The sequence below is a fragment of the Aotus nancymaae genome, unplaced genomic scaffold, assembly GCF_030222135.1.
Source record: "Aotus nancymaae isolate 86718 unplaced genomic scaffold, 86718_ANA_hifiasm-v0.15.2.pri h1tg000122l, whole genome shotgun sequence".
In the NCBI taxonomy this organism is placed as follows: Eukaryota; Metazoa; Chordata; class Mammalia; order Primates; family Aotidae; genus Aotus; species Aotus nancymaae.
In genome coordinates, this window is record NW_026988537.1 from 1,304,957 (window position 1) to 1,329,480 (window position 24,524).

At 38.9% G+C, this 24,524-nt stretch overlaps 1 pseudogene; it reads left to right on the forward strand.

The window, feature by feature from the left end:
• The first annotated feature begins 21,182 nt into the window (after positions 1 to 21,182).
• Positions 21,183 to 22,425, forward strand: LOC135272654 (transcription initiation factor TFIID subunit 9-like; annotated as a pseudogene).
• Positions 22,426 to 24,524: the final 2,099 nt, after the last annotated feature.

Below are 24,524 nucleotides of genomic sequence, written 5' to 3' on the forward strand. Positions count from 1 at the left end.
TGATATTTTCATTTAAAACTGGCATTGCACAACACAAAGATGAACATTAGAAATTCATGGTAATAGTTTTAAGTTTAAATTTTTCTTTATTCAGAACAACATTAAATAGCAAATAAAAATACCATTGCAAGCCCAGGAAGATCTCAAAGGAAGGAAAAAATTTCATATTTTAGCACTTTTTAAAACAGCTTTACTGAGATATAATTCACATATCGTACAATTTACTCACTTAAAATGCACAATTCAATGGCTTGTAGTACATTCACAGGTAGGTACAGCCATCATCACAATCAATTTAGGAATATTTTCATCACCTCAGAAAGAAACATTGATAAATTAGCCAGGTATGGTGGTGCGTGCCTGCAGTCCTAGCTACTTGGGAGGCTGATCTTGAGCTCCTGGGCTGAAGTGATCCTCTCACCATGGACTCCCAGAGTGCTGGGATTACAGATATGAGTCACTGTGCCTGGCCCAGCATGTTTTCAAGGTTCATCCCTGTTATAGCATGTAACAGTATTTCACTCATTTTTCTATGGCCGAGTAATATTCCCTAGCACAGTTATGTCATGTGTTATTCATCTGTTTGTCAGTTGGTGGACATTTGAGTTGTTTCTACTTTTTAATTATTATAAATAATGCAATTTGCCAGAGGAAAGTGATAAGATATTTAATTAAAAATTATTTTTTACAAAAGAGAAAAAGATAATTGTTTAGTGCAGCACTTTTTTTTTTTTCTAGAGGTGAGGTGTCACTATGTCGCTCAAGCTGCAGGGCAGTAACTGTTCACAGGCATGACTGCAGCAAGCCAGGCCTTGGAGCTCCTGCCCTCAAGCAGTCCTCCCTCCTCAGCCTTTCTGATAGCTGAGACTATACATGTGTGCTACTGTGCCCAGCTCTTCACTGGTTAATTTTGAAGAAATTAGAACATTTTTAAAAATCTACTTAAGCCAGGCATGGTGGTTCATGCCTATAATCCCAACACTTTAGGAGACTGAGGTGGGAGGATTGCTTGAGCCCAGGAGTTCAAGACCAGCCTGGGCAACATAGTGAAACACTGTCAAAAAAAGAAAAAAAGTAGCTGGGCATATGGTGGTGCTCGACTGTGGTCCCAGCTACTCGGGAGGCTGAAACAAGGGCATAGCTTGAGCCTGGGGAATCGAGGCTGCACTTCAGCCTGGTGTTCGAACCACTGTACTCCAGCCTGGGTGACAAAACGAGACGCTGTCTCCCAAAACAAACAAAAAACCTACTTAGCATGAAAACACTTCAATACAGAGAGTACAGGTAGGCCTGGACAGGGAGTTCTCCATGAAAAATATGCTCCAACCTTTGGGATCTGGGACCAGTACAGCCAATTACAACAAAATACTGAGTCCTGAAGCCTGATAAACATGAGTACCTTTCCCTGAAATAAGCAGAAAACAATAGACGTGCTAGTGAGGACCGAGGAAAACCAGCCTCTGAAGCTGCCAGGTACCTCTGTCTATTGAAGGCAGAGGAGGAAGGATTTGCTATTTGGCGAAAGCCATTACAGTGACCTGATTTGATTTTTGTCTCGCTATTGTGACCAGTGCTTGCCATTGAAATAAATCACAGTTGGTTGGTGAATGGTCCAAATGAAAAGAAGACTAGGATATCAGCCTGAATCAAAAAGTACCTCTATGACTTAAGAGTGAGGGCAAGCCTGGAGGATCCTTTAATATTTCAAAATTAGACAGAGTGAGGGGGGACTGAGGAAGGATGGTTCCCAGGACACCAATGAGTAGGGTTTTGTTTTGTTTGTTAACTCTTTTATGGGTATATGTAGACTAACTTTAATGAAAAAGCATAGGCAAAAATAAGTGCTATAAAAAGAAATGTTGAGGCCGAGGTGGGCAGATCATGAGGTCAAGAGGTCGAGACCATCCTGGCCAACATGGCGAACCTTATCTCTACTAAAAATACAAAAAATAGCTGGGCGTGGTGGTGTGCACCTGTAGTGCCAACTACTTGGGAGGCTGAGGCAGGAGAATCGCTTGAACTCTGGAGGTGGAGGTTGCAGTGAGCTGAGATCGCTCTGCACTCCAGCTTCTAAAAAAAGAGAGAGAGAGTGAGAGAAATGATATGAACAGATGTAACTTGGGGCTGCAGGAAGGAAGAATCTTTGAAGGGAAAAAAAGAGAACTGAGGCTCAGAGACCAATAGGAGAAAAGGCAAGAAATGGCGGGTTAGGGTACTGGCCATGGCAAGGGAAAAGAAGAAAGGCCTGAGACATACTTCAAAGTATAATAAAAAAAGATTTAGGGATCAGCTGAATGTAAGTTGGGCCTACCTCAAAGTCCTCACCTGTAAGAGACGTTTATAAGTTGAGAAGGCAAGACAACCCCCCCCACACACACACACGTGCATGCACACAAATCCCCACAAACAAACAATAGCCTAGGCAGTAATGACAAGTCATTTTGTACATGACAGACTTGTTTTTTTTCTAAACAGTCTCACTCTGTCGCCCATGCTGGAGTGCAGCGGCGTGATCTCGGCTCACTGCAACCTCAGCCGCCCAAGGTTCAAGTGACTCTTGTGCCTCAGACTACAGGTGCCTGCCACTACACCCAAGTAATTTTTGTATTTTTAGTAGAGATGGGGTTTCACCATGTTGGCCAGGCTGGTCTCAAACTCCTGACCTCAGGTGATCTACCCATCTCGGCCTCCCAAAATGCTGAGATTACAGGCATGAGCCACCACACCTGGCCCCATGATAGACACTTAATGCTTGGTGAATGGATAAATGAATAATACAGTTGACAAATGCTAAGAGAGTTCAAAATAACACAATGGTACCCTATGAAGTGCAGTGTTCATGAGAACAGGCTTTGAAATCAGGCCTTTTTACAAGTCTGGCACAATTACTTAGCTGCAGGAAGAAGTCGAGGTTATTTAACCTCACTAAGCTTCGTTTTTCTCATTTGCAAAGTGGGCATAATAATCACTCCTTCAAAGTGTAGACGTGAAGATAATAAAAGTATGGTATGAATAGGGCCTAGCACATAGTACGTGAGCAACAAATGATACATATTACGCTTACGATGGCTTGGGGATGGCCCAGGAAGTCTTCGCTAAGAAGGTGGAATCTTTTGGACCTAAACAGGATTCTGGAGGAAGCGTAATTCTCTCGTTGGCAATGAAAGCAGAAGACATTCATTATCATTGTGAGGATTGATATGAGCAAAATTGAAAGTAAAACAAGGCAGATTCATAAACCGATTTCTCTGTGCTTCTTTTCTGTAACCCATAACATTATGTACATATTGGGATTTTAAGGTCTAATTCCTTCACTCCTTGAAAGCGAGAAATGTGTCATTCATGGCCGGAGTTGTACTCAGTTCCTGACACAGTGTACACTTAAACATGATGCTAAATGAATAGAGGAATAGACAGATCTCCGTGGAGCTCAAGTTTGGCTGCAGGATTAATCAGAGATGGACACTTCATGTGACATTGTCACTGATATACGTTATCAGAAGGATATCTTTTTTCTCCTATGAAGTAGCTATTTTTATTTGAGTCACAACTGGAGGATGGTTTTAGATCCTTGGCAACAAAAGGGCAGCAGCTCGATTCTTTTCTGGCCTAGAACTTTAATTAATAAAGTATCTTCAAAAGGAAATTAAAATGCATTGAGAAGACATAACTTTAAAACTTCATAACTAGTTATTAATAAATTCCAGAACAGATCTTTGAGCAATTCTTCACAGTAGCACAAGAACCTGTTGTAAGAAAATGCAATCAACCTTCCAACACTTTCTGGAAATAACTTTAATTTGTATGAGAAATGTTGTTTTAAAATTACTTTTTGCTCTCTATAACTTCACTATTTATCCTGAACGGTCTGGATGAAAATTGTAGCCTTATTTTTCACACAAATAAAAATTTAGATTATCTAGAATATACTTTTAAAAGTGTTATGGATGCTAGGTGCGGTGGCTCACACCTGTAATGCCAGCACTTTGGGAGGCCGAGGTGGGTGGATCTTTTGAGGTCAGGAGTTCGAGACCAGCCTGACCAACATGGTGAAACACCATCTTTACTAAAATACAACAAAATTAGCTGGTCGTGGTGGTGGATGCCTGTAATCTCAGCTACTTGGGAAACTGAGGCCAGAGAATCCCTTGAACCCAGGAGGTGGAGGTTGCAGTGAGCCGAGATCGTGCCACTGCACCCCAGCCTGGGCAACAGAAAGAGTGAGACTCTCTCTCTCTCTCTCAAAAAAAAAAAAAAAATTATGGATAATGGAGATACAGACTTCTCTTTCCCTCTCCTCACATCTTTGTAACCTGTAATTATAAAAATGTAGCTTTCTTCATTCTCTTGTTTCCATTCTTTTAATTATCCAGTCAGTATTCCATATTAGTATATTGAAAGCTCCTCACTGTTTTTATAGCTGCGTAGTATTCCACCTGTGAATATACCATTGTTTATTTAACCATTTCTCTCTAAATAAGTGGTTCTCAATGAGAGATTTCGGAGGTTTTGTCCCTGACAGGGAACATTTGGCATTGTCTACAATCATTCTGGTCTGGGGGGAAAGTGCTGCTTGCATCTAGTAGGTAGAGACCAGGGATGCTACTAAATACGCTACAATGCACAGGACAGTCCCATAACAAAGAATTATCTGATCTAAAGTGTCAGTTAGCACTGAGATTGGGAAATCCTGCTATGGATGGACATTTGGGCTATTTCTAATCTCAGTGGCTATACAAACAATGCCTCAACAAATAACCTTGTAAATGTGTCATTTTCTGTAAATGCAAATCTTTTTTTCTTTTTTTTTTTTTGAGATGGAGTTTCGCTCTTGTTACCCAGGCTGGAGTGCAATGGCGCGATCTCGGCTCACCGCAACCTCCGCCTCCTGGGTTCAGGCAATTCTCCTGCCTCAGCCTCCTGCAAATCTATTTTTTAGAATAAATTGCCAGAAGTGAGAGTGCTGGGTCGAAGAATATGTGCAATTGAAATGCCCTCCAAAGGGATGTGGATTCTGTACTCCCAACAGTAGTTTATTTCTTTTTTCTTTTCTTTCTTTCTTTCTTTTTTTTTTTTTTTGAGATGGCGTCTCCCTCTGTTGCCCAGGCTGGAGTGCAAAGGCACGATCTCAGTTCACTGCAACCTCTGCCTCCTGGGTTCAAGCAATTCTCCTGCCTCAGCTTCCAGAGTAGCTGGGATCATAGGCAGGTGCTCTCACGCCTCGCTAATTAGACAGTACCCACTGAGTGCCTCCCATGTGTCCTCTCCATGAACCCATTTTTAGTGGAAATGGGATTTTACCCTGTTAGCCAGGATGGTCTCGATCTCCTGACCTTGTGATCCGCCCGCCTGGGCCTCCCGAAGTGCTGGGATTATAGGTGTGAGCCACCGCACCTGGCCAGTAGTTTATTTATTTCTATAATCTCATGAACAAAGTGTGTTGCTACACTTGTTTTTTCACAATCTGAGAAGTGCAGGATGTTATTTCAGTTAGTCTTAATTTGCAAGTACCTTATGATAATTTTTTTTTATGACAAAGGGCCATTTGAATTTCATTTTCTATTGCCTTAGTGTGAGATTCAGACAGTTGTCTGAACACTGGGTGGGGTTTTCAGAGAGATTGTAGCTATAGCCAGGGTTTAAACAGAGTAAAGGAATCTGCACTTTTATCAAGGCGCCTGAAGATACAAAACTTATTTTTAAATTTTTTTTTAAAATTATTTTTAAATTTCTAAAATATAATTACAGCATTGTGGCAATGTACAGTAATGTCCTTGTTTTTAGGATATGTCCAAGTACTCAGGGTGAAGTGTCATCACATCTGTAACTTAGTTTCAAATGGCTCAAATACACACACACACATTTATATATATGTTTAAGTAGAATGGAGAAAGGAGACAAAATGTAATTATGGCAAAATGTTAAATTTTATAGGTAGTGAGTATATAAATGTTCATTGTACTATCCTTTCTTGAGTTTACAGTTTTCATAATAAGTTGGGAGAAAATCAATGAGCAAAGTAAGATCAACATTAGAAAAAGATAAGAAAGTTTTTCTCCATCAATCCGTAGTAGAGGTCTTCAGATATTACTCCTATTGAATCTTAGGAGTAATATCAAAGATCGTAAAACTCCTCATCTGTGATATTTCTCTCTCTCTTTCTTTCTTTCTTTCTGTCTGTCTGTCTTTCTGTTGTTCTTAGGAGTCCAAACCATCTGGACTGCTCTATAGTCTTCGGGCCAGATACAGGAAGCCAGTTTTGCATGTAAGACAAGTATTTAAGGTGGGGGGAGTCAAAACATCTCCCCTCCCCTTTCAAACAGTCACCTTATTTGAATCAGGTTAATTGGCCACATCCCTCTCTTTCCCTCTTTTTTTTTTTTTCTTCCCCTTTTTCAGAGACAGGGTCTCACCCTGTTGCCCAGGTGATCATAGCTCATTGCAGTCTCGGGCTCCTGGGCTCAAGCAATCCTCCTTCCTCAGCCTACTGAATCTCTGGAATTACAGGTGCACAGCATTGCACCCGGCTAAGTTTTTAGAGATGAGGTCTTGCTGTGTTGCCCTGCCTGGCCTTATTTTTTAATAGAAACCTTAAAACAGCAAGTAAGTAGAAAGGTCTCAAGAATTTTGTAGCATGACATATTCTTTTATTTGGGTATCTATCTTTTGCTGAGAAATATATGGAGTCTTGTAGAAACTTGTTACTATTCATCATGTGTTAACTCTATTTTCTAATTTTTCTTTGGTGGCAAGATACACATAACAAAATTGACCACTTTAACCATTTATGAATGTATAGTTCAATGGTATTAAGTACATTCATATTGTTATGCAGCTATCACCACCATCTATTTTCTTTCTTTGAGACAGGGTCTCACTCTGTCACCCATGCTGGAGTGCAGTAGCACGATCACAGCACACTGCAGTATCAACCTGTCACACGGCTCAAGCAATCTGCCTGCCACCACCTTCCAAAGTGCTAGCATTACAGGTGTGAGCCACTGTGCCCAGCCTAACACTATTTCCAGAACTTTTTCCGCCTTACAAAACTATCCATTAAACAGTGGGTATATCTCAGTGGTATATCCATTAAACAGTGGGTATATCCATTAAACAGTGGGTATATCTGAGTGGTAGAACACTGGACTGCATCAAACAATAACTCCTTCTCCCCGCCCCAGCCCCTGGAAAACACTGTTCTGCCCTCTGCCTCTATGATTTTGACTATGCTAAGTACCTCATATAAGTAGAATCATATAGTATTTGTATTTTTGTGATTGGCTTATTTCACTTAGCATAATGTTCTCCAAGTTCATCCATGTTGTAGCATATCTCAGAATTTCTTTCCCATTTAAGGCTGAATAATATTTTATCATATACCACAATTGCTTATCCATTCATTTGCTGGTGGACATTTGGACTATTTCCATGTTTTAGGTATTGTGTGAATAATGCTGCTAAGAACATGGATGTGTAAATACCTCTTCATGACCCTATTTTCAGTTCTTTTGGATATATGCATAAAAGTGGAATTACTGAATTGTATGGTAATTCTATGCTTAATTTTTTGAGAAACTGCCATACTGGTTTTCACAGTGGCTGTATCATTTTACATTTCCACTAACAGTGCAAAAGTGTTCTAGTTTCTCCACATCCTCACCAACACTTGTTACTTTCTGTTTCTTTTTTGTAATAGCCACCTTTATTGGTATCAAGTGGTATTTCATTATAGTTTTGATGTGCATTTCCCTAATAAATAGTGATGTTGAGCATCTTTTCATGTGCTTACTAGCCATTTGTATAACTTCTTTGGAGAAATGTTCAAGTTCTTTGCTCATTTTCAAATTAGGTTATTTGTGGTTTTGTTGATGAGTTTTAGGAGTTTTCTATATAGTTTATATATAAACCCCTTATTATATATATGATTTGCAAATATTTACTTCCATTTTATGAGTCGCCTTTTTACTTTTGATGCATAAAGTTTTAAATTTTCATGAAGTCCAATTTGTCATGATTTGGTTGCCTGTACCTTTGATGTCATATCTAAGAAATCAATGCCAAATCCATTGTCAAGAAGCTTTTGCCCTATGTTGCCTTCTCTAAGAGTTTTATAATTTTAAGGGTTACATGTAGGTCATGGATCCATTTTGAATTAACTTTTTAATATGGTGTTAATTAAGGGTCCAATGTCATTCTTTTGCATGTAGATCCTCAGTTTTCCCAGCTTCATTTTTTTAAAAGACTGTCCTTTTTTAAATGAATGTTCTTTATACTGTTGTCAAAAATTATTTGACCACATATGCATAGGAATTCATTTCTTGGCTCTCTATTCCATTGGTCTCTAGGTCAGTCTTTATGTTAGTAGCACTCCGTTTTAATTACTCTTGTTTTTTAGTAAGTTTTAAAATCAAAAAGTGAGTCCTTCTGCTTTGTTCTTCTTTTTTAGAATTGTTTTGGCTATTTGGGGTCCCTTGAGATTCCATGTGAACTTTAGTATGGTTTTCCTACTTCTGCAAATTCATCATTGGGATTTTGATAGGGATTGCACTGAATCTTTAAATGGTTTTGGTTAATATTGACAACTTAACAATATTAAGTCTTTCAGTCCATGAACATGGGACATCTTTCCAGTTATTTATGTTTTCTGCAATTTCGTTCAGAAATGTGTTATTTCATTGCATAAATAAGTCTTTTACCTCCTTGGTTAGGTTAATTCCTAAGTGCTTTATTCCTTTAATGCTTTAATGGCATTGTTATCTTAATTTCCTTTTCAGATCGATAGTTGTTAGGGTATAGAAATGCAACTGATTTTTGTATGTTGACTTTGCATCTTGCCACTTTGCTGACTTTGTTTATTCTAACTTTGTGTGTGTGTGTGTGTGCGCACGTGCGTGCGTGCACGCATGCATGCACATGTGTGTAGTCTTTGGGGTTTTCTACATATAAAGTCATATCATCTGAAAAGGGGATAATTTTACTTCTTGCTTTCCAAATTGGATGCCTTTATCATTTTCTAACCTAATTGCTCTCGCTGCCCTCAACATTTCTTCCTTCATTCTAACCTTGGTAAATCTGACAATCATGTATCTTGGGGTTGTTCCTCTCGAGGACTATCTTAGTGGTGTTCTCACTATATTCTGAATTTGAATGTTGGCCTGTCTTGCTAGTTTGGAAAGTTCTGGATAACATCCTGAAGTGTGTTTTCCCATTTGGTTCCATTCTCCCCATCACTTTCAGGTACACCAATCAAATGTAGCTTTGGTCTTTTCACATAGTCTCATATTTTTTAGAGGTTTTGTTTGTTCCTTTTCATTCTTTTTTCTCTAATCTTGTCTTCATGGTTTATTTCATTACGTGGATCTTCAATCTCTGATATCCTTTCTTCTGCTTGATCGATTCAGCTGTTGATACTTTGTGTATGGTACACAAAGTTCTTGTGCTGTGTTTTTCAACTCCATCAGGTCATTTATGTTCTTCTCTAAACTGGTTATTCTAGTTAGCAGTTCCTGTAACCTTTTATTGAGGTTCTTAGTGTCCTTACATTGGGTTAGAACATGCTCCTTTAGCTTGGAGGAGTTTGTTATTACCCACCTTCTGAAGCCTACTTCTGTCAATTTGTCAAACTCTTTCTCCATTCAGTTTTGTTCCCTTGCTGGAGAGGAGTTGTGATCCTTTGAAGAAGAGCCATTCTGCTTTTTGGAATTTTCAGCCTTTTTGCACTGGTTTTCCTCATCTTCGTGAGTTTATCTACCTTTGATCTTTGATGGTGGTGACCTTCAGATGAGGTTTTTGCGTGGGCATCCTTTTTGTTGATGTTGATGTTATTGCTTTCTGTTTGTTAGTTTTCCTTCTAACAGGCCCCTCTTCTGCAGTTCTGCTGGAGTTTGATGGACATCCATTCCAGACTCCGTTTGCCTGGGTATCATCGGATGGGAATGTGTAAGTCTGCCAAAGCTGCACCCATAGCCACCCCTTCCCCAGGTGCTACATCCCAGGGAGATGGGAGTTTTATGTATAAACTTCTGACTGGGGCTGGTGTCTTCCTTTCAGAGATGCCCTGCCCAGAGAGGAGGAATCTAGAGAGGCAGTCTGGCTACAGTGGCTTTGCCATGCTGTGGTAGCTCACCCAGTTCAAACTTCCTGATGGCTTTGTTTACACGGTGAGGGGAGAACAACCTACTCAAGCCTCAGTAATGGCAGACACTCCTTCCCCCACCAAGCTTAAGTGTCCCAGGTCGACTTCAGACTGCTATGCTGTTGGTGAGAATTTCAAGCCAGGGGTTCTCAGCTTGCTGCGCTCCATGGACGTGGAGTCTGCTGAGCAAGACCACTTGGCTCCCTGGCTTCAGCCCCCTTTCCAGGGGAGTGAACAGTTCCATCTTGATGGTGCTCCGGGTGCCACTGGGGTACCAAAGAAACTCCTGCAGCTAGCTCAGTGTCTCCCAAACAGCTGCCCAGATTTGTGCTTGAAACCCAGGGCCTTGGTTGCGTAGACACCCAAGGGAATCTCCTGGTCTGCAGGTTGCAAAGACCTTGGGAAAAACATAGTGTTTGGGCCACATAGCACTGTTTGTCAGGACACAATCTCTCATGGTTTCCCTTGGCTAGTGGAGGGAGTTCTGTGTCCCCTTGCACTTCCTGGGTGAGGCAATGAGCACCCTGCTTTGACTCACCCTCTGTGGCTGCACCCACTGGTAACCAATCCCAATGAGATGAGCTGGGTACCTAAGTTGAAAATGCGGAAATTACCCGCCTTCTGCTTCGGTCTCACTGGGAGCTACAGACTGGAACTGTTCCTATTCGGCCGTCTTGCCTCACAAAAGACCTCTGGAAGTTTAATTTTATTGCGTAATGAATTTTGAATTTGGGTGTCCTAATAGTCTTTGGTGAAACAATCATTTTCAGTTTTGGCTCACTTACATCAAGCTAATTGGAAATTTCATCAGGTTTTCCAAGTCATTTAGGAGATGGAATTCCAGGTAAGACAAATTCTGTCTCTTGCTCTGCCTGTCTACTAACCTCATTCCACCCCCCAAAATAAATGCAAACAATTCTCAATCATAAAAATATGGCACTTAGTTACTGGAAAATTGCCATCATTACTAAATTATGTAAATACTTCTCATTTCAAAATAGTTGTGTTAAATTCAAACTGCCTTAAAAACCACGCACCTCAGCATTTTGAAAATATTAAAAAGACTATATTAAAACTGTCTCTAGGTTTTCAGAATTTATTTCAATTATATCCTAAAGACTGATATATTTAAAATTCAGAAAACACATTTTGTACATCCAAGAATCAATAATCATGGAACTTGAATTGATGTTCTACACTTATTTTTTATATGTAAAGCCCCCACCTCCCTCCTTTCCCCTTCCCTCCCTCCCTCCCTCCCTTCTTTCCTTCCTTCCTTTCTTCTCAGATTAAAGTCATTAGGCAGGTTTGAATGAGGAAAACTGCCCAACCAGAGTCAGAACTCAGGAAGGAAGGTGGATGAGAAGAGCAATAGCCCGATGACGCTGAGGGATTGGTTATACACATGGAGATCGAACAAATAAATATGTTGAGGATAATGAGAGCTAAGTCAGAGGAGTGAGTTGAAATATGAAAAGAGTTAAGCTACAATGAGCCCTATAGTGTTGGATTATAATTAGTAGTATTGGTGTGAGTTCATGGTTTTAACTATTTTTAGATACAGAAATATAAAGGGATTTGTGTACGTGTGTGTGTAATGTGTGTTTATGTATGTACACACTTACATACATGTATTTTCTACCTCTGTCCACTGATAGGGCCTAGTAGCAATGAGCACATCCAGTACCCAGAGGGCAGAGGGCACCTTGGAGAAATAACTGATTGCCGGGTAGAGACAATGAAGGTACGAAAGAAGCACAACACATCTTGTTCCACCAGATCATAAGAGCTCAAAGAATGTAGATGTGTCAAAAGGACACAGAATCAGCTTGAGGTGTTCTCCCTGGCCAAACCTAAGACAATTTGGGTATCAAAATAAATGGTGTTAGCAGATTATATCACATTATATGAAATAGGAATCCATCAATCCACATGGATGTCATACAAATGTGATAAGAGAAATTCCTTCTCTGAAGTTGAATGCCCACTAATAAATGTTGGTGGGATGATGGAATTAGGATATCACCATCTGCTGATCAGCATGGTAAAAGAAATTCAGGCAAGAAATATCAGTGCGAACACTCAGTGGGTAAGAGTTGGATAAGAAATGTGATATTTACCTTGTTACAAACTGTGTCTCAATAAAATATTATACATTACATGGAACAAAGAATTTATAGTGAAGAAGCTCAGCAAATACTAGCTTACCCTAATGTCCAAAATTAATGTCACCAGTAACAGGAAATAAGATCGGGGTCATGTGGTGCAGCAAAGAGAGAACATCAGTTCTGTGACGGTCCCAACAAAATGCATGACCTGAATCTAATCACAAGGAAACATCGGACAAACCAAAATTAGGATATTCTGCAGGACAACCAGCCTGTAACCTTCAAATATACAAAGTCCACAAAGATCAGGAAATGACTATATTTTTTGAATTGAAGGAAACTAAAGAAATCTGACAAGTAAGTGTAATATGTGATCCCAAAGGATGTTGTTGGAACAGTTGGTGAAACTTGGTTGGAATCTCTGGGTGAACATAGATAGGCATTCTTTAAAGTGTGCTTGCAACTTTTCTGTAAATTAATTGTTTTTAATGTACAAAACTCTTAACACCCTTTAAAAAGCCCTCCCTAACTTCCTCAGATTGGACCACTCCTCAGGTTTGCCTGTGTTATATGTTCCCTTGCAAACTGTCCCTGTGTGATCAAAACAAAACCAACCTTATAATACTGTATCAGATCAGCAGTACTGTATAGTAAAAGTGGTCAAAGTGATGCTAGACAGATGGAATATGCATTGTTGTTGCCTAGTTTGATGGCTAAAAGTGAAGTTACACCAGATAATTTACCTCCCTGCAATCTCTCCACTTGTGACACTGTCTCTGATGCTGCCAGCATCACGGAGGAGGGGTTAGAAAGCTGGCATGAAGAGAGCTGCAACGATGAGTGGAAGCAATGATGATTCCACACTCACAAAGGTCGCTAAGGAAAAAGGAAATAGCATACTAGGTGCATAGTGTATGACCCATCCTTAACCCAAGATAGAATCACAGGGTAAGATTATGCTAGCATTGGTTGCAAAAATTCCCGTATAATACCTTCCTTCTGCTTATTTTGGGGCCAAATTTATAAAAGAAAGGGTGAATTAAAAATAACCCAAGTTTTTCCCTAATACCCACGTCTTCCTGTTTGTGTAGGCGACAAACAGGAAGACGTGCTTATTTCAAATAAGCACTGACAGGCAAGATGCAATGTATATAATGTGCACTGAGTATAATTGATGTCGTTTCTTATCTACTTTTAGAATACATTTCTACTGAAAAGGTTCATAAAGACTCCAAACTTTCCCAGCTTTCATTATAAGCTATCACGTGCCACGAGACAAATTTGTTATATTTGTTAGGTGATAGATACATGGAGATAATACCTCATTCATATGAAGATGGTGTTCTCCACTCCGCACAGAGGCTGTGCACTGAAACCATGATTTTTGGTCCTTTCTTGGAGACATACTCAATCTTATTTAATATCTGGTACTTGTCATATTTGTTTACTTGCTTTCCAGTGGAAGAGTGAATTCAAAGCAGGAAAGCCGAATGGGTAGCCGGGGTGTGGTCAGGAATGTCTGAGCCAGGCACAATGACAGAAGTGACCACTGGGTGGAGGAAAAGCTAACATCCAAGCTAGAATTTCATTACAATACAAGGCAATCATAAATATTAACACAAACAAAAAGAAAGCGTGATTCCAAAACAGGCTAATGATTATCTACATTCTTTGCTTGAGAAGACAGGGGAATGGCTACTACATTAAGAAAAAGTTTACATAGGATTATTTAAAGAGAAGGCCAGTTACATGATTCTCTTATATAAACTACTTCCCCCCAATCATATTAGATGTATAAAGTTTTACAAGCACAGATCCAAACACTGAAGAGTGAGGTACCACATTATAACAATGATGAGCAAAGTTCTGAGAAAAAAGGGCCATAAGTAAGATGAAAATAAAAGGACTGATCACAAGTGGTTCCGTAATAAAGTCTTTTGTGCTTTTCAAAGCGCAAAGCAGGTGTGAATAGACATTTCTTTCCATGTACTTTGTTCATTCAACTATTAAATATTCCTTGAGAGCCTACTGTGTGCCATACACAGATCTTCATACAGGGGATGCAGCAGTGAAGAAAACCAACCAAACTCTCAGTCCTCCTGCAGCATATAATCTGCAGGAGATGCAGGGAAAAGCTTTATCACACCTAAAGGGTTCTATAGCTAGGAGAAATTTGGGTCAGATAAATAACAATTAACCGAAGAATTTATTAAAATTGCTCCCCTAATATTTATTTTAACAGCTAACACTCTGCAGACAAAAATTTCAAATGCACATTTCTTAAAGTATCTATTGTTCATTTTTAAATAGGACTTTTTGCTATTTTCTTTCATGGTTTTTTGCTAAATATACTAAAAAACTGAGTGTCCTTTAAAGTCTGATTGTATCTTCAAACTCATGACTACTTGTATCTTTGCAGTAATGTGGCTGCACTTGTATAATTGTAATACGTTTCAAATAGTTTGAGAGCAATTGGATTTGCACAGAGTTCATCTCTGTAGTGCATTTTCAACATATTATTTTGAAAATTATATTTTACTTCTGAAAGAAAGGCAACCACTAATGGAAAAATGGCCACAATGTAATGTTGTTAACAGCTCAGTAGAGGGTGCTGTGACTTAAAGATGAAGAACGGCTTTGGGCTAGATTATAAAAGCTGAAAGGTGAGTGCAGGCAGGAGGGGTAAGAGGAAAGAAAAGATAGGTGGATCTTTATTTACTTTTTAAGTCATCATTACAGTTATAGATCCTTGAAATACACCAACAAACGATACAGAACTAAAACGTTAGATTTAAAACCTGAATATAACACTTTTTTTTTGTTTTAAAAAATTCTCTGTCCATATTCACTCACTGTGTACTACAATATATCTAAAATAAACCAACAAAAGAAATGTAATACATTTATATTTTAAAACTATATTATATATTGCAAATACATCAGCATCCTTCCACCAATAATAAAATTAAAGATTCATATTGAGTCAGGACTTTGATAAGCCCTGTGAATGATTTATCCATGACTCAGTCATCTATTTAAGCCTGAAGTATATAATGCAACTTTATGCTGCAAAAATGGCATGAGATGGTTAAAGTTTATTTTATTTTATAGAGACAGGGTTTCCCAGGTTGGAGTGCAATGGTATAACCATGGCTCACGGCAACCTCAAACTCCTGGGCTCAAGTGACCCTCCTGCCTCAGCCTCCTGGGTGTCTAGGACTACGAACATGCACCACTATGCTCACGTAATTTTTAATTTTTTTCTAAACACTGGGTCTCACTATTTTGCCCTGTCTGGTCTCAAACTCCTGGGTTCAAGTGATTCTCTTCCCTTGGCTTTCCAAACTGCTTAGATTACAGGCATGAGCCACCATGCCTGGTCTTATTTTTCAATTGTGATAAAATGCACATAACATAACATTTCTTATCTTAACCATTTTTAAGTGTACAGTTCAGTGGCATTAAGTACATTCCCACTAGTGCAACCAAACTCCAGAGTTCTTCATGTTATGAACCTGAAGTTTTGTATCCATTAACACTAACTCCTTATTCCTCCCTCCTGGAAGCCCCTGGCGACCCCAGTCTACTCTATGAATTTGGCTACTCTAAGTACCTCATAGAAATAAGTCATAGAGTATTTGTCCTTTTGTGACCGGCTTATTTCATTCAGCAGAATGTCCTCAGGGTTCATTCATATTGTAATGTCAGAATTTCTTTCTTTTTCAAAGCTGAATAATATTCTATTGCATGTATACACCACATTTCTGATCCCCTCTTCATGACAGAAACAAACTTTGATGCAAGTCTCATGGGTTTTGAAGACACAGCAAATATAATTAAGAAATGTCAGCTAACAGTTCTCACAATAAGGTGAAAGAGAAGCTGCTGCCTTGGGCAAATTCCTCGCTCAGAGTTTGTTGAAACAAAGAGTACATGGATTTTTCTCTTGTACCAGATGTGAGCTGTGCAAGACAGTCAGGGTGGGGTTGTCTTCGACTTTTTTCTGAATGGGATGTCTGGAATGACACAGATTTCAGCAGGGGGAAAAAATGTAGAGGCCCCATCAGATGTCCAGGAACTGAAAAAGAAGGCGTAAGTGACCGGCCGGGGAGGAGAGTGCATGATACCCACGAAGAAATGACATGAGAGATCCATAGTAATGGGGTGGGTAGGGAGTCTCCAGATAACTCACAAAAATGACCCATTAACAGAAAGAGAGAGCTTTAAAAGATCTCAGGGCAGAGAACGCAGTGCTGCTCTCAACTGTACTCAAGAAAGAACCTGCTAACCGCCTGCTTCCTCTCCTCTCTACCCTGTTGTGACTCTGATGTGGTTAGCGACCTAGAGAAGGAAGAATCCTAGAAGGAGAAAAAAGAAAAAAGCAAACACGTCCACCTTCTCCACTGCAGGCTTTTGGTCTGCAGCTGGCCTGAGTGGAGCGAGAAGTTTTAGCTTTAAATTGAGGTTGAAGTTTTGATGACTACCCTCATATGAATTACTTTTTTGAAGAATCTTTCATTAACTGAAAGTGATAAGTTGAAGGAGTTGCCCTTTCATCTAGAGCAAGGGAAGAATTAATCCTACAGAATAAATTCAAAGTGACCCTGGCGAAGAGTTAAAATTGTCTCTAACTGAATCCCCCAAGTCATGCTTGCTACCATACTTAAAATATTCAGCTATAACTGTCTCCTAAACATAAAGATATTTAAGAGAAATGAATGAAGATAGCTGTTAAAGAAACATCCTAAATTCTACATGCCTAACATATTATTTCTTTTTTTTTTTTGAAAAAGGAAAGAGAAAAGAAAGAGAGAGAGAGAGAAAGAAAGAAAGAAAAATAGAATGAAAGAGAGAAAGAAAGAGGAAGAGAAAGAGGGAGAGAGAACGGGAATCTTGCTCTATTGCCCAGGCTAGAATGCAGTCTAGAAATGGGTATTGAAAACCTCTTTTATGCCGATAATTGTGCTTAACAATGGAGGCAGGAACGAATAAGGGAAGAAAATAACAAACAAACAGCCAACCAATATTTCATTTAAATCTATGAAATGCTATGCAATTGCTGAGGAGTGATTTACTTCCAATTATGTGGTCACTTTTAGAATAGGTGTGATGTGATACTGAGAAGAATGTATGTTTTGTGGATTTGGGGTGGAGAGTTCTGTAAATGTCTATTAGGTTTGCTTGTTCCAGGTCTGAGTTCAAGTCCTGGATATCCTCGTTAATTTTCTATCTCGTTGATCTGTCTAATGTTGACGATGTGGTGTTGAAGTCTCCCACTATTATTGTGTGGGAGTCTAAGTCTCTTTGTAAGTCATTAAGAACTTGCCTTATGTATCTGGGTGCTCCTGTATTAGGTGCATATATATTTAGGATCGTTAGCTCTTCTTGTTGCATTGATCCTTTTACCATTATGTAATGTCCTCCTTTGTCTCTTTTGGTCTTTGTTGCTTTAAAGTCTATTTTATCAGAGACGAGAATTGCAACTCCTGCTTTTTTTTCTCTCTCTCCATTTGGTTGGTAAATCTTCCTCCATCCCTTAGTTTTGAGTCTTTGTGTATCCTTGTGTGTGAGATGGATCTGGATGCAGCATACCGATGGGTTTTGGCTTTTTATCCAATTTGCCTGTGTCTTTTGATTGGGGCATTTAGTCCATTTAAATTTAGGATTAATATTGATATATGTGAGTTTAATACTGCCATTTAATGCTAGCTGGCTGTTTTGCCCATTAATTGATGTAGGTTCTTCATTATGGTGATGCTTACCAAAAGGTAAGTTTTTGGAATGGCTGATACTGGTTGTTCCTTTCTATGCCACTGTTTCAGCCGGCGCAGTGGGTCACCGTGAGGGAAATTACACAGATTCTGGCACCCTTTCAACAGGCGACTGAATTGACCGTTCAACTAAAAAGAAAAAAAGGCTCTGAGACAGGGAGCCAGGTGATCAGGTTCAGCCGGTCCCACCCCCACAAAAAAACAGCAATTGGAAACGCTGAGGATTGAGAGTTTCACAGCAAGCACAGCTGAACCTGGGAAGGTCCAGCTCTGTGGGGGAGGGGTGTCCACTGAAGGAAAACTAAGAAACAGAAAAAACTTCTTCACCAACAAGCTGGATGTCCACTCAGAGACCCAAGCTGAAAGTTAGCAATTACAAAGATGACAGGTGGATAAATCCACAAAGATGGGAAAAACCAGTGCAAAAAGGCTGAAAGCACCCAAAATCAGAACATATTATTTCTATTTAAGTCTTATAACAATCCAGCAAAGTTGGACTTAATACTTTTTGTACATAAGTGAAAACTGATTATCAGAGAGATTGAGTGACTTTCCCAAATGACAGAATCATGACTCATATCCATGTTTGTCTGGTTCCAATCACTTTGTCCTTTCTAAATATCATCTTAGTTCACATTTCCTTCTCTTAGACATCTTCAACTTCTAGCAAATTAACTAAAAATCTCTTAAGTTCCAGTTTCTTTAGGTACAAGACCAAATTAATAATCCCTGCTCTGCCTTCCTCCAAGGTATGTTGAGAGAATCATGAGATACATACTCTACACTTTAAAGCAGTATATTAACTGAAAAATATTAATATTGGAGGAAGAGAGCAATACTTTATTGTTCCCATTCTTCTGTAGAAAGAATTATACTGGAAATAATAATATTTGTTTGGGGACCATAAATCATAAATTGTTTAGAATACACTATCACACTAAATGCCATTATGTCTTCTCTTAAGAAACAATGTTTAAAAATAAGCATAAGTTGGCCAGATTTGATGGCATATGCCTGGTAGTCCCAGCTACTCAGGAGGCTGAGGTGATAGGATCACTTGAGCCCAGGAGTTTGAGGCTGAGGTGAGTTATGATCTCACTTCTGCATTCTAGCCTGGGTGACAGAGTGAGACATCAACTCTAAAACAATATTTTTTTAAATTTTAAAAAAGGTATGTTGGTCTAAAAACATTAGCAGTGCTACCAAAAATAAAAGTAGAAAATGAAGACCGTTGTTCTTCGTGTGTATCACTGAATCTGAAAAATTATTTGGATTATTAAATCATTACCAACCTAATTATGACTTGGCTACAGTAATCAAAATTGCACATGAATGAGTTGGAGTACTGGCTACCAACTGCACCTGTCAGAGTTTTATTTAGCCAAATTTATTTGTTAAACCTCAGAACTTCCTGCTACCCACAAAGCATCCTTCGCAAACTTCCTGGTAGCCTTTTGCGACCTGACAGGATGAGTCAATGAACAGCATTGTAAACAACACTTTTCTTGCATTGAAATATTACCATGCTCCCTCTACAAGAACAGAGGTTATTTGTGAAAGCAGTGGTGACTAGGAAAATCAACTATTATAAAATTAGTAAGTTTTAAAAAATAGATTAAAATACACCTATTTCATTCTAACATTTTTATTCTGATTACATGCTGTCTAAGGCAATTAATCTTAAGAAAAAAAGCTACATTAGTTAACTGGGTTATATTAGAATGATTTTTTCAGAAACCTTAAAATTATCTCCATACCAATCTCTTTTCTATTTTTAAATTATCTTTGTAATTTCATTTCTGATTATGAAACTGGCACATATTTATCATATAGCGAATATAGGTGATCGCAGAGGAAAAAATACTCATGATTTTATGGTCCAGAGATTTAAGTGTATAAGTTGAGTATCCCTAATCTGAAAAGCTGAATCAAAAATGCTTCAAAATCTGAAACTTTTTGAGTGCCAATATGATGCCATAAGTGGAAGATTCAATGCACACAAACTTTGTTTCATGCACAAAATTATTTAAAATATTGCATAAAATTAGCTTCAGGCTGTGTGTATAAGGCATATATAAAACTTAAATGAATTCTGTGTTTAGACTTTGGTTCCACCCCTAAGATTATGTATATGCAAAGATAATTTAAATATATATATACACACACATATGTATATATTTAATTTAGATCTACAATTTATCTACCCATGTGTATATATATACAAATTAAAAATCACACATGTATATATATACACATGTGTGTCATAGTGGTAAAAATTTGAGTGTGGAGAAACACAGAACATGGCTGAGACCTGGTGGATCAGAACCCTGCTACTGGGGAATTGAAAGGCAGGGGCTTCACGGTGCAGAGGGCCAGAGGGGCCAATCTTCGAAGGGCAGAATTGCTGGGAGATGGGGAGGCCTGGTCAAAGGAAGGAGACTTGTGGTGAAGAGAATGAATGAAGTAACTGGTAGAAATTAAAGGTCCTGGTAGAACAAAATGGAATCCCAGTATGAGAACACACATGCCTGTTCCCCAAAGCCAAACAATATTTCCTAAAATCACAAGAAAACTACATTTTGGGCAAGTACCTTATCCAGTGATCCTATCTATGTATCAAGACAGTGGGGAAAGTTCATTAAGCACGCAAAACTCAGCGAGACCTGATTCCCTCATGAGGCCTCTGTTAAGGATAAATTCCACTCAGCAAGTGATGCTTCGGATACACTTTTGAACAGCATGTGCATCGATGTATTTAATTGTAGATCTAAACCAAAAACCAAGGTGGGGACAGGTGGGGCACAAAGGCTGTCACTTTATGTTTGGGTTGAAATAACAAATAAGAAATGGCAGGTAAAGAGGTTAGAGAAGAGGAAAATAATGTCTTTGATTGTCATAGTGGTACAATTTTGAAATTGAAAGATGTAATTTAAAACTCATAAACCAAATAGTAGAAGTGTATCAAGTTAAAAGGGGATTAGTGATGTCAAAAGCTTTTTAGTGCAATGTTAAACAGGAGCTATACAACCCTTCCTAAACAGCAAACAAAAGGCACACACATACACACAAATACAAAAAGAAAACATATAACATCAACAAAGAAATAAATACAATCTACCACATGTGGTAAATAGAGACTAAATATGGAAGAGCTTAGAATGTAAACAGGGAAATAAGAATGTTTTTGTTAATCTATATTCTTATCTGCCAAAACCAATCATAACAATAAAAGCTTAAAACACTGTATGTAAAAAATCCAGTAGTCCAGAGTGATAGACAAAAAAATTTTAATGAGATTCAAAACTTGACCATTTTAACTAATAAACTAAAATTAATTTTGGATAAAAGTTCAATTTGGGGCAGAGGATATTCTTTATCACAGCAGAATGCCAGCAAAAACAAATTAAAATTAATTCTGGTCCTCCCCGTAGCGCAAAGGGCGCTTGAGCGAGGTGATCGGAGCAGTCGCAGTGAGGACCATGTTGCTTCCGAACATCCTGCTCACCGGTACACCAGGGGTTGGAAAAACCACACTAGGCAAAGAACTTGCATCAAAATCCGGACTGAAATACATTAATGTGGGTGATTTAGCTCGAGAAGTCTGATCATCAGATATCATGGAGTCTGGCAAGATGGCTTCTCCCAAGAGCATGCCGAAAGATGCACAGATGATGGCACAAATCCTGAAGGATATGGGGATTACAGAATATGAGCCAAGAGTTATAAATCAGATGTTGGAGTTTGCCTTCCGATATGTGACCACAATTCTAGATGATGCAAAAATTGATTCAAGCCATGCTAAGAAAGCTACCGTTGATGCAGATGCTGTGCGATTGGCAATCCGGTGCCGCGCTGACCAGTCTTTCACCTCTCCTCCCCCAAGAAATTTGTATTAGATATCGCAAGGCAAAGAAATCAAACGCCTTTGCCATTAATCAAGCCATATTCAGGTCCTAGGTTGCCACCTGATAGGTATTGCTTAACAGCTCCAAACTATAGGCTGAAATCTTTACAGAAAAAGGCATCAACTTCTGCAGGAAGAATAACAGTCCCACGGTTAAGTGTTGGTTCGGTTACTAGCAGACCAAGTACTCCCACACTAGGCACACCAACCCCACAGACCATGTCTGTTTCAACTAAAGTGGGGACTCCCATGTCCCTCACGGGACAAAGGTTTACAGTACAGATGCCTACATCGCAGTCTCCAGCTGTAAAATCTTCAATTCCTGCAACTTCAGCAGTTCAGAATGTTCTCATTAATCCATCATTAATTGGGCCCAGAAACATTCTTATTACCACTAATATGGTGTCATCACAAAATACTGCCAATGAATCATCAAATGCATTGAAAAGAAAACATGAAGATGATGATGATGATGACGACCACGACTATGATAATTTGTAATCTAGCTTTGCTGCATGTAGCATGTACTTCATCTTGAATTTATTGTACTGATATTAAACATGCATGCTGGATGTTTTCAAGTTGTGTTTTAGAAAACTTTAATAATATTTAATGAGTAAATACAATTACCATACTTTTCAATTTAAATGAAGGTTCAGCCTTAAAAGTGTAAGAAAAATAAAGTTGTCATTCAGTAATTGAGAAAATGAATAAATAAATAAATAAATAAAATTAATTCTGGACGAAAGTTAAAATTTGAGCAGGGAATATTTATTTTTTTTTCACAAAGCATGCCAGCAAGAACAAGTACATAGTAAAATTTTGAGATAGAAAATTTCCAATGTAAAAACAGAAATATATTAACTGACCCAGGCAGGGGTGATTAATTGATGATAAAATGCTCAGAGGGAGATTGTTAAAATACAGGATATTCAAGCTGTTTCAACCCACTTTCAAATTATAAATAAGGTGTCTTCATAAAAAGGTGAAGAGACATTTTGAGAGGCAGATTGTTAAAATGCAGGATATTCAAGCTGTTTCAACCCACTTTCAAATTATAAATAAGGTGTCTTCATAAAAAGGTGAAGAGACATTTTGAGAGGGAGATGGTTAAAATACAGGATATTCAAGCTGTTTCAACCCACTTTCAAATTATAAATAAGGTGTCTTCATAAAAAGGTGAAGAGATATTTTGAGAGGGAGATGGTTAAAATACAGGATATTCAAGCTGTTTCAACCCACTTTCAAATTATAAATAAGGTGTCTTCATAAAAAGGTGAAGAGATATTTTGAGAGGGAGATGGTTAAAATACAGGATATTCAAGCTGTTTCAACCCACTTTCAAATTATAAATAAGGTGTCTTCATAAAAAGGTGAAGAGACATTTTGAGAGGCAGATTGTTAAAATGCAGGATATTCAAGCTGTTTCAACCCACTTTCAAATTATAAATAAGGTGTCTTCATAAAAAGGTGAAGAGACATTTTGAGAGGGAGATGGTTAAAATACAGGATATTCAAGCTGTTTCAACCCACTTTCAAATTATAAATAAGGTGTCTTCATAAAAAGGTGAAGAGATATTTTGAGAGGGAGATGGTTAAAATACAGGATATTCAAGCTGTTTCAACCCACTTTCAAATTATAAATAAGGTGTCTTCATAAAAAGGTGAAGAGACATTTTGGGTTCCGCACTCTGAACTCATCTGAAAAGGTCCTCGTAATTCGGCCTAAACATTTTACAAGGAACACTGCAGAGTCATGCTCTGAGCTTCCTGTCTCAGCCCATCTGCAGGTAGAGAGGGGCCAGTGTCTTCATCATCCCCATTATTGTGATACTAGGACGTTCCCTTGGTTAAGGAGGGGGTCTATCAGCTCTGTCCCTTTTAAAGACAATAGACCCCCCTCCTTAAACAAGGGCCAGTTTCTTCATCCTCCCCATTATTGTGATACTAGAATGTTCCCTTGGTTAAGGAGGGGGTCTATCAGCTCTGTCCCTTTTAAAGACAATAGACCCCCTCCTTAACCAAGGGCGAGTGTCTTCATCCTCCCCATTATTGTGATACTAGAATGTTCCCTTGGTTAAGGAGGGGGTCTATCAGCTCCATCCCTTTTAAAGACAATAGACCCCCTCCTTAACCAAGGGAACGTCCTAGTATCACAATAATGGGGAGGATGAAGACACTGGCCCTTGGTTAAGGAGGGGGTCTACGGTCTTTAGAAGGGACGGAGCTGATAGAGCCCCTCCTTAACCAAGGGAACATTCTAGTATCACAATAATGGGGAGGATGAAGACACTGGCCCTTGGTTAAGGAGGCAGTCTATTGTCTTTAAAAGGGACGGAGCTGATAGAGCCCCTCCTTAACCAAGGGAACATCCTAGTATCACAATAATGGGGAGGTTGAAGACACTGGCCCTTCTCTGCCTGCAGATGGGCTGAGGCAGGAAGTTCACAGCATGACTGCAGTGTTCCAACAAGATGTCTCTTCACCTTTTTGTTGTGTTCTTTGCGGTGGCGTGGGTTGTTTGAAGCAGACAGGTCAGTTGTGCTGTTCAATGTTCTACATTCCGCAATAGCCCGAGGATTACCTCCTGTGAAATTAATTTTCAG